Below are 16,481 nucleotides of genomic sequence, written 5' to 3'. Positions count from 1 at the left end.
ATTAAGAAAAGAGGACAAACTGAGATTTGCTTTCTCAACAGGTCTACATTATTATCTGATGTCAACTGTTAAGTTAGATCATAACTACAAGTTATGCAACTTTTTTCTGTCTGTTAAAATGTGGTTGTGATATTAGTAATGACTCTACTAACGAAAAGCCACAATGTTACTATCGCCCAGTGCTGAAACACAGTATCCCCAAATTAAAGAAGCTACACTGCAGTAGGTTGTGTGTAAGAAATATACCTTCCTTTGTTGATTGCCTCAGGTGCCATGGGGCAGAGGCTGTCTGTTGATCCTGTTAAACAGCAGGTGACCTTGTTAACAACATCCCAAAAACATACATCCCACACTTCTCTGATCTGTTGATTCTTATACCCCTACACTGGTTCATTGGGTTTTACACATACAGGCACAAAGAGTTTGTTTTCATGGCTGGTATTCATAGTCAGAATATTTGCGTCGCCATGTTGACGTCTTGTCTTGTTTATGCTCTGCCAAGATTATGACTCATTTTGAGATAAGCAAGTTTTGTCCATCCAGCCGTGCCCTGTCACTGTGTGCTGGCCTGGCATGGTTTCACCTAGACTTTGCCACTGTGTCTGGCTTGCCACAATCTGGGAACCCATCGCCAAATGAAAAGGAAAAACAGCTCCCTCTGCTGTTTTTTACTATCTCAGTTTTCCTTGGGAGGAAGTTGACGTAGCACCCGTGTGCAAGGAAACCGGGGTTTTGGTCTGCCTTCAGTGCGGTGGTGCGACTATGTTTTCATTCCCACTAACAATATTTCTACACGGAACACTAACACCACTTCTCCCAGAGAACATGGATCGTTTTGGTTATAAGCCCACTTGTTTCTATGATGAAAGAGCAAGTCAAAATGTGAATATCTTTCCGTGGTTTTGTCTGCTCCGAGGACGCTATTGTTAAATGAGTTTCGGTTTGTTTCGAGTGGGGAAGGATCGGCGGACACGTAAATCCCGCCCACTACATTTGATTGGGTAAAGCACGGCCTGCTTCCTGATCTGAAGGCCAGTGCGTACGCGATATGACGAACCCCCCCGACAGATTCAAACGCAGAGCAGAATCTGTTCTTGAGAGATTAGGCTTGCCATAAGCTAGACTAACATCCAGTTTGTGGTCAGATATGGGGCCCAGACATTTGAACTAGCCTAGCCCTTTTACCACCATGGACTGGGAAACTGATTCTGCATGCATCAGTGTTTAACCCCTTAAACCCTATACTTCCCTGACTGCGGTCCCCCAGGGGTATGTCTGTACTTAACCCTCTGCACCAAATGTCTTCGCTGAAAAAAGCTGATCTACAAGCAACACACGTGACGTGATGCGTTGTGGGCTTATAGATTGGCGATTTTTGTTGACTGTTCACCTATTATGACGTGCCAGAAAAGGGATGCAAGGGTTCATGTGATTTAACATGAACGAGTAGGATACAACTTTTTTAAATCTTCACTGTGGCAGCTGACCAGGATTGGATTATCTTGGGTTGTTGTTATTGATGTGTGAGCCTATTTGTTTGTTCCTACATTTTAATCAGGAAAAGGTTGGTGCCACATTGACTGTCTAGTGTCTATTCTTTAATCTTTCTTATTTCTGGTCACTGAAGACCTTCAATAGTTTTTTGAAGGTCGCTGAGCTAGGTCTACAGCTGGCAGGATCAACAAGTTAAGCCAGAGCCTTTAACAATCAAATTCCATCAATCCGTTACAAGCACGCTCTCTGCAGCTGTAGACATTCACTACTATGCTGTAGGTTTGCAGCCGTACATATTATAACAGGCGGTTCTTCAGAGTGGCCATTTTGTAATTTGAGTGTTTAAAAGATGCAGGATAGTTGATTTCCAGATCCTGAACAATCCTGCTTGTACAGTTTCAAAACGCTAAATTCTGTCTACGATTTGCTTTTTCTTCACATACCTAGAAGACTAGTGATACTCTGATTGGGAGACTGTAGATTGCCATTAATAGATATATGACAGGAATGTAGCTACAGTAATGATCATCCATAACGGTTCCAAAACTGTCAGACATCAAGAATCATGAATCAATTGTTTCATAGAATGATCACCGGCTTTTGAAACACATGACCTGCATTTTTTTTTTTATGTTTGGGAACCTACTTTTGCTGTTAAAAGAACTTGAACCCTTTATAATTCGTAGACTGGGGTCCCCAGGTGTCTGTACTTGGTCTTCTCCTTTTTTCCCTCTACAACAAATCTCTTCAGCAAAAATAGCCGATCTACAAGCTCACAATGCGTCACTCACAACGCCTATTATGAAATGCCCAGAGCAGGGTCATTACGGCTCAAGTGATTAAATCTATGCATTGCATCATTTTATCTCAAGCTTTTATTTGACTAAAACAGGAAATAGCTTTAGATTCGCCACATTCTTATTACTTGAGTTTTTGGTACTGCCCATTCCTATTATTAACCTCATTAAGAAGTTGTCTTCACTGTCATGAAATCTTACCCAAACCCAACTGTAGTTGAACTCGCCCTTGCCTATTCACTTAATTAATGCAACGACTTAACAGAGAGCCTGCAAAATTGCATAGAAAGGAATGCTATTTTTGGACACGGACATAAGTACCCCTTTTATTTTGCTGCCTAAATTGATAAGTGGCCTTACGTTTTCAGTTTTCTGGAGAGATTATAGGATGCAGTGTGTAACATCATGCTATGGACCTTGCTATTCCACGCAGTAATTACAAGCCTTCTAGAGAGGTGGGTAAAAAACCAGAGGGACCCTTTTCAATCTTGGTATTTAATTTGTGATAGTGAGGGTACCATACGAGGGTAGGGCTGCATTGGTGGAATTTATAGATACAGCCCCTCCCTGGCTGCAGATCCTTATACACTGCTAAATCCTTACAGGGACATTTTTGCACTCTCAAGAGTAAAATTAATAATGTTTTACTGCGTAGTGTGTGGCACCTCTATGTGGCCCTGGCCTTTTGGTTGCTATCACCACAGTTTGGTGCCTTTTTAAAATATGACCCTTCTCACAAATTGTTGCGCTGTAAGCTACAATTATCTTTCATTGTTGGTGAGGAAGAGGTTGTATCAGTCAGTGTTCATTCTATCAGTCACTGTAAGCTACAATTATCTTTCATTGTTTCTGAGGAAGAGGTTGTATCAGTCAGTGTTCATTCTATCAGTCACTGTAAGCTACAATTATCTTTCATTGTTTCTGAGGAAGAGGTTGATCAGTCAGTGTTCATTCTATCAGTCACTGTAAGCTACTATTATCGTTCACTGGTGAGGAAGAAGTTGCATCTGTCTGTAAGGTACTATTATCCTTCATTGTTGGTGAGGAAGTGGTATCGGTCATCACAAAAATATTGTAATTATTATGCAACAGTTAAAAAAGGATTGCAATGTCCTTGCTTATTGCTTATTACCGTGCTTATTTACAATTTAGAAACTTTAGAATGAATTGCCCCATTTGGAATAGACCTGAGGTTCTTGAGTATTGTCATAGTATCGTATGTCTTGGCACCTTTCAGTACAGTTTGCCACTAAATTGTCCATAGCTGACAAGACTGTCAAAAAGGGGTTGTAGATCTTAAAGATTAAGTGATGGCTAAATGTCATCAACATTGTGGCTTTGTAAGAAGGTACAGATTGACATTTCAAATGTTGCATTATGTCATGAGTGAAAGTGTTACCATACTCCAGTAGGCTTTCAGTCAAGTCTATTTGTTTATCACATTTCATACACGGTATACTCAATGCGTTTCAAAGGCAACAAAAAAGTATACATTTAATTGTTTTTATACAAATGCATGGGAAAGCATCTGTCATTTAATATTTTGGCGTTGGCTCTTCAAAAATAGCCAATTTCAAAAATGTAAAAAAATAGCAGATGTGAGCTTGTATATCTGCTATTTTTGAACATTTTTGAAAAATCTTGAATGTGTGAGAACTACTGATTTAGAAGGCATTTGCAGAGTCGGCCTCAGTTCTTAATGGGTTCAAATCGGTTACAATAAGTAGTAAGTAAGTACTAAGTATGATACATGACTGAGGCCTTTCACCCATTATGTCACGTGAGCTAACAGTGCTGAATTCCAGGCCATTTAATTCCTCCCACTTCATGCAGCATAGATAGATACTGTATGCAGCCTTTCAGCTTTTTACTCTCACTGGCACTGTCGCCGTCCTCACTGCCCCAACATTGTGAACTTAACTGGTGTCCTGAAACTACACATCCTATCAAAGTGGCACAGAAGCCCAGAGAGAGAACCTCTCCCTGGGAACAGGACCTGCCTGTTATTGCAGCTGCATGACATTCTTTTCAGAAGCAGCTACCCAGTCCGTCCAGTGTTATCCATTCATGACTGCTCTAGCTCGACTCATGACTGATGTCTGTGACAACAGTTTTGTAAGGGATAGGCAGTATCACATGAGACCAGTTTCTTTGATCAGTTTTACGATACAACCCAAGATTTGCGGTGAGAAAATGGGAAATAATAACAAGTCTAATCGACTCAGCCTCAATGCAATTACTTAAGTATCTACAAGGCTCCACTGCTGTGAGGGCTTGTAGATACCTGCGAGCAAAGCTCATCGCAGGCCTTGTTGACTCTCTGAATCACAAGGCACTTTCAAACAGAGCAGCAGGGCGGAATAACGGCGTGACATTTCCACCTTGAACAGGTTGTGTAAAAAGGATGTTGTAAGTAGAAGGTTGACTGACACATGACAGCCTGAGCATCATTCAGAACCTAAACCAGCTGAGCCTGACTGTAGGGGGGATGGTGGTGTTGTAGCTAAGCTAAGGCTTGATTTATACTCCATCGTCTCCAAGCCTTAAAAAAAAGTCTAGACACTTGAGTTCAAATTGTTTGGTTTTCACAGCACAAATGAAGAGCAATGAAAGATGAGTCCTGAGCTTTGTTGTATGAAGCCCAAAAAATTATGATTAGACATGATTTCACAATTCATAATAATTGGTCCCAACATGGATACATTAAAAAATTGGCCTTCTTGGAAATGCACAAGAAAGACTGACCTAAGCAGCTGTATTGAATTATGTAATTAAGTAAAACTCATGTTGGCTATTATATTCTGTTAATAGGACAAAATTATTAATAATAATACAATTATAGACCTAATCATTAAACTGACAGTACTGTATAGCTTTTCTTTAACTTTATCTTTTCTGAAATACAGATTTTATAAAGCTCAGAAATTAGGTAAACAATATTTATGGGTTGCTTTTAACTACAGTTGTAGCAAGGTGTAAGGTGTAAGATTGTATTCATGCCCATTTTTGGTTTGTTATATTCAACCAAATGCCAGTGTGGTGGAACGTAGTAATGGAGTGTATGTATAGAAACATGGTGCAAGAGTGATGTCTTTGTACTTTGACCCTATTTACAGTCACAGATGTATAGATGACTACATGTTATCGACAGTGGCTTTGACGGGTGGGGGTGGGGTGTGTGACCACCACATCTACTCAAAACACTAACAAAGCGAGTTACAAAACACTAACAAAGCGAGTCACAACGCAACGAGTTGTGAGCTTTCGTCTATTGGTGGTACGACAAAGTTTATAGGTCTTAAGTGGTTAATGGCCGAGCACGTTCAGACACTACAAAGAATTTGACTTGGATAGGTTGCTCCCTGATGCTGATGTTTGCAAAATGCACCCACTACCACATCACATTAACACACCTCTAACTCTCTCTGTCTGTCTGTCTGTCAGTCTGTCTCTCTCTCTGTCTCTCTCTCTCTTTCTCTGCATGTGTGTGTCTCTCTCTCTGTGTGTCTCTCTCTGTTTGTCTGTCTGTCTCTCTCTCTCTCTCTCTCTCTCTCTCTCTCTCTCTCTCTCTCTCTCTCTCTCTCTCTCTCTCTGTGTCTCTCTTTCTTTCTCTCTGTGTCTGGCTCTCTCTCTTTCTCTCTGTGTCTCTCTGTCTCTCTATCTGTGTCTCTCTCTTTCTCTCTTTGTCTCTCTTTCTCTCAGTCTCTCTCTCACACACGTCACGTACACACAGGTTTACACCTTTGCGTTGTTTTCTCCTCACAGCTCTCCAAACAAACCCTAAACACATTGACCAGAGTTGATGAGAGAGGGGGAGGGGGAGAACTGGGCGGCGGCCAAGACCCGGCTGCATCCTATTAGGATTGGGAGTGTTGAAAAGGGGTGTGGCCTAAAGCCAGTAACATCTGTGTCTGTCCCCTCTGCCCCCCACAGCATACTAGAGAGAAAGAGGCTAGGGAGGGCGTGGAGAGGCTGAGCTGGCCGGATTGGAGATCTTAAACACTAGCTCGTGCGTTTTGCCTCTCGTGTCTTCCTCTCCTGACACCAGAGGAAAGAGCATACTCCTCACTGGAGCCACTATAAGGATGTTCCTCCTGGTTGCCTTTTGACAAACCTCTTCTGGGATATCATATGCGTGGCCAAGGCGGTCCAGTCCTATGCAGACTTTCAATCTGGATTATGCCGTACGCAGGAAATGTAAGCTTTGTCATTTTCCGCGTAGAAGCTGCGTTTATTTGTTTTATTGACAGTGCGAAACGCTGTATACTGCAGTGAACGGAGGATATAAAGGGAAAAGGGAATGCTCACACCAGAACACAATCAAGCACACTCCTGGACTGGGTAAGCGAGTGAGCTGAATGAATCTGTCCATTCTACCCTGTAATCAAATAAGTGCAAGAAACGATCCGGCAGTTTGAGACTGAGCTGTAGTCAGCTATCCACTGATTTGGAATGTCTGTTGACTGCATGTGACTGTTAGACAGGTCTAGGCTATCTGTATGTGTGTGGGTGGGTGGGTGTGTGTGAAACCGGGTAAGGGGGAGGTTTGTTGGATTTTATCTTTCCCTGTGATACAAACCAGATTCAGCTCAGTGAGTCTTAGGTGATTGTGTCATGTCTGTCTAATTGGGAGGTGTCGGTGTGGAAACCGGTGTTGCCATAGAAACTGGACGGGACGGGCGGGGGGGGGGTCAGATGGGGCCCCCAGGCAGATTTCATGGTGAGAGAGTTGTCCTCTGTATGTGGGGAATGCCCCGTAATGACAAGGCTGTGGTGGAGGAGGTGGGGTGAGGTGCTGGTGGAAAAATGCACACACACACACACACACACACACACACACACACACACACACACACACACACACACACACACACACACACACACACACACACACATTGGCTACTACCTCCCACCAGCTGCTCTCTGTCGTTTGGGAAATGCATCCCGTTATCAGTTATCAAGAGTGTGAGAGGAGGGGTGACATACTTTTCCTTTTCCACGCGGTGGGAAGCTGGTGGGCTGCGGAGCATTGCAGGTAATGGGGTCAATGAGATGGAAAGTCACCTTGAGCGGAGATGGGGGGGGGGGGGGGGGGGAGATGGCGGTCTCATTGCGTGATCGATCAAATCCAGTCACCGCTCATAGCTGCCCGTCTCATGTTCTGTTCTCTGGTTCCCACTCTCGTCTGGTGCGTGTGTTATATCCTGCAGATGTAGTCTGCTGGTGATCGATGTGCGAACTGCGAAGAGGACTGGGGGGAAGGCTAGCCTTCATGAGAGCATAATGTCATGGGTGCAGTGCTGCCGTGTGATTGCAAACTAGATTTACCCTTAATCCTTAGCGGTGCTTTTCTTTGTGTGTGATATTCATTTTTTTCACCCTTGCATTAGAGAGACAATCTTATTTTCTCCCCCCCCCATCAATGACCACAACGGATTAAAAAGAAAAAGGAGGGTAATGTGTGGGAGATGGGTCTTAACATTAAATCATCCACCCAGCTTTTGCCGGCGACCCGCCGCTCAGGTTGCCATAGCAACTGAGGCAGAGACAGCCAGGGAATTGGAAGCACTGCTGACTGCAGAGTAAAGGGTATCCTGGCAGAGAAGTAGGTTAAAATGCTCCACACCCATTATTGACGTACCTTAAAAGTTTAAAACTGACTATACTATTAAAGGCAAATAGTTATATTTGTTAAGCTGTTGCACATTCAAGGATAGACACGCATACATGATGTTTGGTCTTCCAAGGAAGAGTTGAAATTACTGCTTCATGGTTACCTTACACACCAGTTGTTCTGTTAGTTAAACTATGGTATCAATTCTAACTTCTTTGAAAAACTAAAAGATGTTTCTGCTTACTGTTTGAAATGACTATATTTCAAACAGAGCCACAGGCATGGCTTGGATGACACTCTCAAGGCTAAGCATTGCCAGTGGCTTCCATTCCTTTCTGCCAAAAGTGATGCAGTGACTATATGCACATTCTGTTGCAGATGCTTTTGAGCAGGACAATTTAAACAATTTACACTTTGTCCTTTGACATTTTCACCCAAAATGTAATAAGCTCTTTGTGGCAGCGTGCTCATCATTCCCACCAAATTCTATGAAAATCCACCCATCTGTTCTTGTTTGTACAGCGTGGCTGCTGGCTTTGTAGGAGGCTAGCATGTACAAATTGACCTGTGTGTCTGTGTTTTTTTGTTTGTCTGTTTGTCCAGGGCTAATCTTGCAAACTGTTGCACCAAATTTCTTGTGCACGCTGCCAGTAAGCCAAGGAAGTACCTCCATGTATTTCCCCCCCATGTATATATGTCATAGATATGTTATAGAATAGATAACTGACAGATGAAGTCCGAGATTCACATGGGAGCCACACCGTTATTTGAACCTTTCTTGTTGACCTTGGACTTTTGATCTTTTCAACCCAAAAGTTACTCATCTATTCGGGGCAGCCTACTGATCATGCATACTAGGGGTGTGTCGATACACAAATTTCACGATACGGTAGCCTACACGATATTGGGCTCACGATCGTGTACCGATATTGTTATTATTATTATTATTTATTTATTTATTCTTCAATTATTATCAACATCATCTTCAGTTTTACAATTGCTTTATAACACATAAGAAAGTACAATTAAAGTTTAAGGAACAAGTTAAGTAAGTTTTCATTATAAACCCCTTTGTTTCAGAGGACATATGGACACTAATAACAAATATAATATAAATGCTGCATAAATATAAATTACACTAAAATCATAGTAATATTCTTGTCATCTGGACTTTACCTACCAAGTATAGCCTAGTTATTAACAGCTTGAACAAAATATCTATAACCCAGAGAGGGTAGAAAAAAATGGCTTCGATGCTATAGATTAGATGCAGGCCTATTTGACAGCGCAGAAACATAATTGCCTTGATGCATGTAACATTAACGAGCGTCAACGAGCGTCAGCTGGACAGACACACACACCTCCTCTGCAGTGCTCTAAACTGAAAGTGACTGGAGTCTCATTTCTCTCCAAAAGCCCTTGAATATGATGGAATATGATTAAGGATTACTGTGATTATGGTAAGCTCACATTTCATATAACACACACCATACAGTAAGAACTCCTCTAACTTGAATTAGCCCCCCCCAAAAAATAATATATATTTTTTTTTTAAATATTGCGATACAGTATGACGTCACGACAATACATATCGTCCCGTTTTTAATATCGCGATATATCGGCACATCCCTAATGCATACCAAATTTTTAAGTCCAGCTGCAATGCCTTTTTTTATTGTTGTAAAACAGAAGCTGGTTGTGTCTCAGCCAATCATAGTCTCAGCCGACCGGCCCGTCCCCTCTGGGACCTACAGTAAATGCAACTATACTCCTTGGTAGAGAGAGAAAGGCAGCTACTGCATTGCCTATTTCTCACCTCAAAAGTTTTCAGATTTTGTGTACTGTTTAAGTTTAAAATTAGAACGTTTGTGATGAACCGTCCAGCCATCATCTTGAATTAGATTCAGAACAGAGTAGCAGCCCTGTATTGTCTATGTCTCCATAATGAATCGGCTGCGTGTGGAGGAACATTGAGCTATGCGAATCACACAGGTGAATAAAATCATGATTCATGACTATGGACCTGCTCATATAATAACGCAGTACGTTTTTGTTTGAGTGGAAGTAATTAAGCTGGGACTTTTAGGGACTTTTGATGACAAAAATTGATGTTTGGCATCTATTTTTAATATCTCCATTATGACCATGGATATATGCTGTAAAAGTGTGAAAATCTTTCATCATTTCAGCTCGTCTTTTAAGAAAATTCACCTTGACCTTGATTGTGACCTTGAACATTGAACTTTTTGACCTAAAAGTTAATCATCTCTCCGGGGAAGTCTGCTGATCATTCCCATGTTAGTGAAAAATGTGAAAAGTTATTTTGTTCATTTAATTTTCACTTTATGACATGGCACATTTGAGGGCACAGTGTCACATCATAGACGGCAAAAGATTGCATCACTTGATCTAAACATCCAGTGCTCGCTCCAATGCTCGCTCTTAATCTTTCGAAGTCTCTTCATTCCTGAGATGACCGACTATGTTGGACATTGAATTTGTTTCCGACCTTGACCTTTGACCTTTTCAACTCAAAATGTAAACATCACTTCCTTACATAAATGTTCTTTCCAAGTTTCATGAAAGTTGGAGATAGACAGAGTGGGATTTTAGACTCTGTCTTGTTTTTAATAGAATTATGTTCTTAAGAATTATATTTTATCATTGAAGTAGGTTATTCTGTTTACGAGTTGGTGCGAGAGATAATGTACGTACAGTCAAAACAATAGCCTGAGTATGACATCTTGACTTGAATCCAGTAATGAGCAGGCTATTCGTACTCGATACTCCAGGTGTATGCAGAGCATGCTGTTTCATCAAATGCAAGCAGAGGCAGTACACTTGTTAGGATGTGCACATGCTGCACATTCAAACCTCAGTGGGAAGAAATCAGAATTACAAAGTGCTGTGGTTTACCTCAGAGCACAACCTTGCTATTCAAAACCCACATTTAAAATTTCATGATGATTATAGGCACAAATGTTGTGCTATTGTTGTAGTGCCGTCTCAGATTTCAACATCTGTGCTATGGTTACAATTTCCAACAATTTGTCTTGTTTGAATTGTGGACTGTGGGGGGGGGGGGCATGATAAAATAATAATAATCTAAGCTGACATTTTTGGAACAAACTGAACCCAACTTACGAGGAGAAATCGCTGGCATGGATATTGTCACATGCAGAGTCATTTTCTTCTCTGCCCCGAGTCTAACCTCCATTTGCAGGGTTGACCCAAAGAAAAAATGCTAGCATGTTAAGTGCGGGGGGGATGCAGACTCTGTCTGAAGAACAAGTTTGACAACCTTGCCTGTAGGAAGAGCAGCAGGCTTTTAACCTGCTTTTCAAATCTCCCCACATTTCAGTCAGACAATACCAAAACCCAGAATTTAACATATTGCTCCATTATTCGCTCTTAAACGTAATCCCTAGAGTCATGGATTTAGCAGGACAGACCACTGAAATTAAGCTTTTAATTGTCCCCATTGTGTGGGACAGACTGTATTAGTGTATTTGGACCAAGGTCGTTTCCTCGTTCCATACCGGTTACACTTACAAATGTTATTTATTTAAAAGTAAAAGTAAAGACAAACATTGCATAGTCCCAACACAGCCATGCTACCAGACTATGACACATCCAGGCGGTATCTAATCTCTCTGGGAAGGAGCCTTTAACTCTTTGACTGCCCCGGACGGGAATTCCCGTCCGATGGCTCTATGGCTATCATGGCCAATGACGGAAAGACGAAAATAATTTTTTTTTGTTTTGATTTTTTGAATTTTTCTGAATTTTTTGGTATTTTTTTGGGGGGGTTTATCTCAAAGGAACTAGGAGATAACGCTATCCAAAAAATTGCTGCTCCATTCACTTCAATGTTAAAAAACAAACAGAGGAAAAATGCACCTTTTTCCTGGCAATGGGACAACACATTCTGAAATAAGTCTGGCAGTGAAAGAGTTAACATAGGAACTACTGTGTAACTTTATTTAAATTGAATTCAGCAGTGATTGAGCCTTTCCGAATAAACCAGAGAATTTTAATGAACAGATAACTGTGTTAGCAACACAGCTTTCACCCAACCAATTGTCTGAAAGCATGTTGAGTAACAAAGTAGCATTATTGTCTGGCTACCAACATTAGGTAACTATCTAAACAACAAAGTAGCATTATACTCTGGCTACCAACATTAGGTATCTACTGTAAACAACTCCATGATTTGTAGTCTTACTCTGCCCCTGTAGTATTTGCTGAAATGTAATATTAGAAATTGAACACGGTGAACATCTAAATGTTTGTTAAATCTATAAAACTCAGAGAGTTTACAAATGTAACCAAAGGGGACGTGAGGCTACATTTGGTTACATTTATTTGTTCACAGTCGGTGTTATATGAACAGCCAGGGTTGTACCGTGCACAGTACCGGACCAGCCCCTCAGCTCTAGCTGTGAGAGATGACCACAACTGTTTCATCTGGCAGATATGACCCTCACCAATCAATAAAACAATATAAAAGCTGAACCCATAGGAGCTTGTGAACAGACACAAGAATTTTCCATATCAGTCTGGGGAAGACGTGCAATTTCTCTGTCTCTCCGTCTCTGTCTGTCTCTCTCTATCTCTCTCTTTGTATCTCTCTCTTAATCTTGTAATCTGAGAGGGATCTTAAGCAACACTCGTATATGTACACGGGGTTCTTCAGCCATGTGACATTCATGCTTCAGGGAGTATTCCTTTTGTCACATCCTGACTTGTAACCTAGATACACATACAGTACGTACTGTGTATATGCATATCAGAAGAACTGGGAAACATTTCTACAAGGGACGTACTGTATATGCATATCAGAAGAACTGGAAACATTTCTACAAGGGACACATTTGGCTATTCTATTTGGCTGTGGACTGATTGAATTGAATCTCCTTTCAATTTTCGACAGTCAGCATTTCTGTCGTGGCCCAGTTATGTCCTGCTGTACTGTATGTGGAAGTCTGAGTGTTTACTCATGGTGGACTTAGCACATTGGCATTAAGTGAATTGTTAGTGCAAGTACTATGTATCTTACCTGGCTTTAGAATATATAACATTTGGGCATCACTCTACTGTTTGTACTGCTGCTGAACTATTGAACTAAATTAGTCTCACCCAAACAATAAGAGTAACAAAGAGTATTCTTAATAAGACATTACCGACCAACATGGGAGTTATCCCAGGACAGTTTTGGGTGCAGTTTTCTAATGCCAAGTTCCCGTCAGTAACAACATACACAGCTCTATCGAGAATCAGTTGGCAAATAGCAAAGGCCGGTTCTAACACAACCCTTGATTATTTTCTTGTACATTATCTGTTCCAGGACTAATAGCACACTGCTCTAAAATGAAGCCCATATAAATTGCTCCTGCTGTCATGTCGCTGAACAGTATGAAACAATCTTTATTGAATTATGCCGATACAGCCGACCCATAGAGAATGCTTTGGTGGCCTCCTCTTTAAATCGCGTCCAAGCCGCGTCCAGCCCAAATCCTAAATCAAAAAAGAAGATTAAGCTCACTCTCACCAAATGTCTCTTTGGACACCAGCAGCTATAATGGGTTTGTTTCCAAGTAGGTGGATGAAGAATAGGATGTATAGGCGAACTTCTGAAGTGTTAATTTAACTCTGATAATATAAAAATGATCACATAAAGATCCTTTTCTCGGGAAACCCTTGCTGTTGTTTTGCTTAAATGTATCTTAGAAACTTGGAATAGCTGTGTCAGCTAATGTTGGCGAGGCCAGTGGACCTAGCTGTTGTCGTAGCCTTTGATATCAAAATTTAAAAGTACATCTTAGTGCCAGACACTGCTGAAGGATGCCATCTGGTACAGGAGAAGGTATTCCACACATCTGTTTTTAATACACTACTGTCCACTTTGTACTCGCTCCAAGGTTGAATTCTTGCCCAAAGTCAAGCATGTGTTGTATTCTCCACATCGGGTTTAAGTTGACCTGCCAACATTTACATATTACACATTACTGCCTATTTGTGACCGCAATAAATTCTCCAGTTCATGCTAGACTGTTACTCACCAGGGTGTACTTAAGGACTGTGCTTTGAGTTTGGTTCAGATCAGTGGACCCGGAATGGGAGGGGGGAGGGTTGGTGCAGAGGACTTTTGCCCCCCCCCCTCCAAGGATTACGGTAATTTGAATTATTATTACACCCGCAAAACCGTGTGTGTGTGTGTGTGTGTGTGTGTGTGTGACGCACAGAGAGAGAGAACATGCACATCTTTGCAGTATAGTTTTGGGTCTTCTAGCTATATACATATACACCTCAGCCAAGTGAGTGAAATTTGCATTTTAATTGCTCAACAACAACAGTAATGGTAAACATTGTGTATGATTCAGCTGGGTCATTGATATCAGCACTGGACCTTGTCATGATGTGAAAAAGAATATCTCTACCGTCGACTTCAAAAGTTATTCCGGCGCCGCTGATTCAGGTTCAAGGAGTTATTATTTGCTAGTAAGCCTTTTTGGAGCCAGAATGGCCCATTGGCTCTTGTGTCCTTTATTAAACCAATTGAAAAAGATGCCTCATAAAACCCCATTTTAGATGCGGATTGAGAAATATGTGTAGTGTCTTTGAAGCCACTGGAATAGTATACTGAACGTACTATGTCAGCATAATGCTTTGCACAGTGATACTGTCAGAATTAAAAGTAAAGGGCAAACAAAGGGCAAGGGACAAGAAAATAAAAAACGGTCGTGGAAGAAGTAGAAGGCTGGATGAAAAGGTGTCGGGTCATCTTTGAGTTGTAATTCACCCTCCTCGCACATGCTGGAAGAACGTGAGCCTGCCTGTGTTTAGGTTAGGGTGCACACTCCTCCACTTCTGTCTTTTCTCTGCGAGACCTGACAGACCAACATGTTTTTAAAGGGGATGGGTTCCTCTCGATGCACCACGCACAGACTCGTACTCACTTTACAAACACTAGGGTTGTTTTTACAGTTTGGACTCGGGCCAGGTCATCACCAGCCAAACCACATGGTCAGTACAAGGGCTGAGGCTATCCAAGGATAGAAATATCACAGAGACAAAGGGAGAAGTGTTTGTCCGCTTGAGGGTGGGCAAGCATGTTTTATTGTTGATCTCTGCTGTATGAATGGATAGTGGGAAAGGCCTCACACTATACATGATGATGCAGCCCACAACTGGCTTGATGTGTAATTCAAATGCATCTGTTTAGAGTGCAATAACATCGGCTCTACTAATTTACTACAGGGAAATGTACTATTCCACGAGTACCTACCGGGAATCATTATTTTACAATTATATTACTGTGCTGCTTTTCTGAAAGCCGGTATTAACATAAAATCAAAATGGCCACCAACGCGAATATTGTCACTGCTCCGTAGTTCTATGTATGAACGTGATGGGTAATTCAAGGTTATATAGAATTCCTCTCAGACAGAAGAAGTGACGGTTGATGGTGTTGTTGTATGGAAGTTGTTCAGGGTCACAGGGCCCGCCTGGCTATGAATGGAATGTCCTCCTGTTCTGACAGGCTTCTGCTATGCTGGGAAACTTGACCCCCTGACAGACAAGCTCTGGGGCCAATGCCGGAGCTCTACGCAGGTCATGTAGCCTAATGAAATTACTGTACAAACACACAAAGGCATAGTGGACGTGCTAATGCCTTAAACATTCTCTCTGTCTCTTTTCTCCTTTGGTCTGTCTTTGGGGTGGTCCCCCCCCCCCCCCCACACACACACACACACACACACACACACACACACACACACACACACACACACACACCCTGCTCACATGGCAGAGTCGCCGTCTGTCTACAGGTTCCTTCTGCTGGAAGAGGACCAGGACTTACCCAGCCCGCCTCAAGGGTTTACACAGAGTTTACAGCTCGCTTGAGCTAATGGAAACGATGGGTGCCCGTTTTGTAGACTAATATGGTCAAAGAGGTCTTTGAACATCTTCTCTGCTTCTCTGCTTCTCTTCTGGAATAGATGGTGGTGGTGGTGAAGGCAGGCAGCTGCCTCAGGCCTCTGGTAGTCTATTTGGAGAAGTCAAGGATGTGTCAAAATAAACAGTCTATTCTTTGTGTTAGTAAGAGCTGCTGTGTGCTCTATATACCACGTGTGCCCAACTTCAAGTACCATGTCTGTGCAGCATATACACTAGAACATTTTTACATTATATTCTTTCAGAGATGAACATTTTTGAATACCATAATGCTAACACATACCATGATGCTAGCACTGAAAGTAACTGTGGTATTTTTGAAGTATCGTTGACAATTTTGTATCGTTGGTGGATAGAATTTTATTGAGGCGGCACAGCACAAGTACAGATACAGCAAGTGTAGTATTACAAAAACTAAGAGTAAAGGAAGGACTTGATGGTCCCAAATTGTCTTTATTTATGCTGTCAGTCAAACTTAAAAGGCTTTGCCTTTTATTTTGTGTCATCCCTGTTTAGACAAGCCTGTAATATATAGGGGGAAATGAGTCTTTTTTTTTACTTGATTATTGCTGAAAATACCAAGACAAAGTAGGCTAATTGAGACTAAAGAAAATGAC

General features: G+C 41.6%; 2 protein-coding genes across 4 annotated transcripts in view; one reads left to right on the top strand and one right to left on the bottom strand.

Moving 5' to 3' along the window:
* The window catches only part of LOC308103638 (acetyl-coenzyme A synthetase 2-like, mitochondrial), a 173,579-nt gene that overhangs the window by 56,423 nt on the left and 100,675 nt on the right, over nucleotides 1-16,481 (bottom strand). The window lies entirely within an intron of this gene.
* Nucleotides 1-16,481, top strand: part of daam1b (dishevelled associated activator of morphogenesis 1b) — a 65,424-nt gene that overhangs the window by 17,983 nt on the left and 30,960 nt on the right. The window contains exon 1 of one of the 3 annotated variants that reach the window (XM_080453859.1): nucleotides 6,216-6,632. The exons of the other annotated variants lie outside the window; for them this stretch is intronic. The gene's annotated coding sequence lies outside the window, so the exon portion shown is untranslated. Of the gene's footprint in view, nucleotides 1-6,215; nucleotides 6,633-16,481 lie in introns of those variants that run through there. 3 annotated transcript variants of the gene reach the window in all.

Source organism: Gymnoscopelus braueri (assembly GCF_963280865.1).
Source record: "Gymnoscopelus braueri genome assembly, chromosome: 16".
In the NCBI taxonomy this organism is placed as follows: Eukaryota; Metazoa; Chordata; class Actinopteri; order Myctophiformes; family Myctophidae; genus Gymnoscopelus; species Gymnoscopelus braueri.
This window is presented reverse-complemented; position numbering and strand designations above follow the sequence as displayed.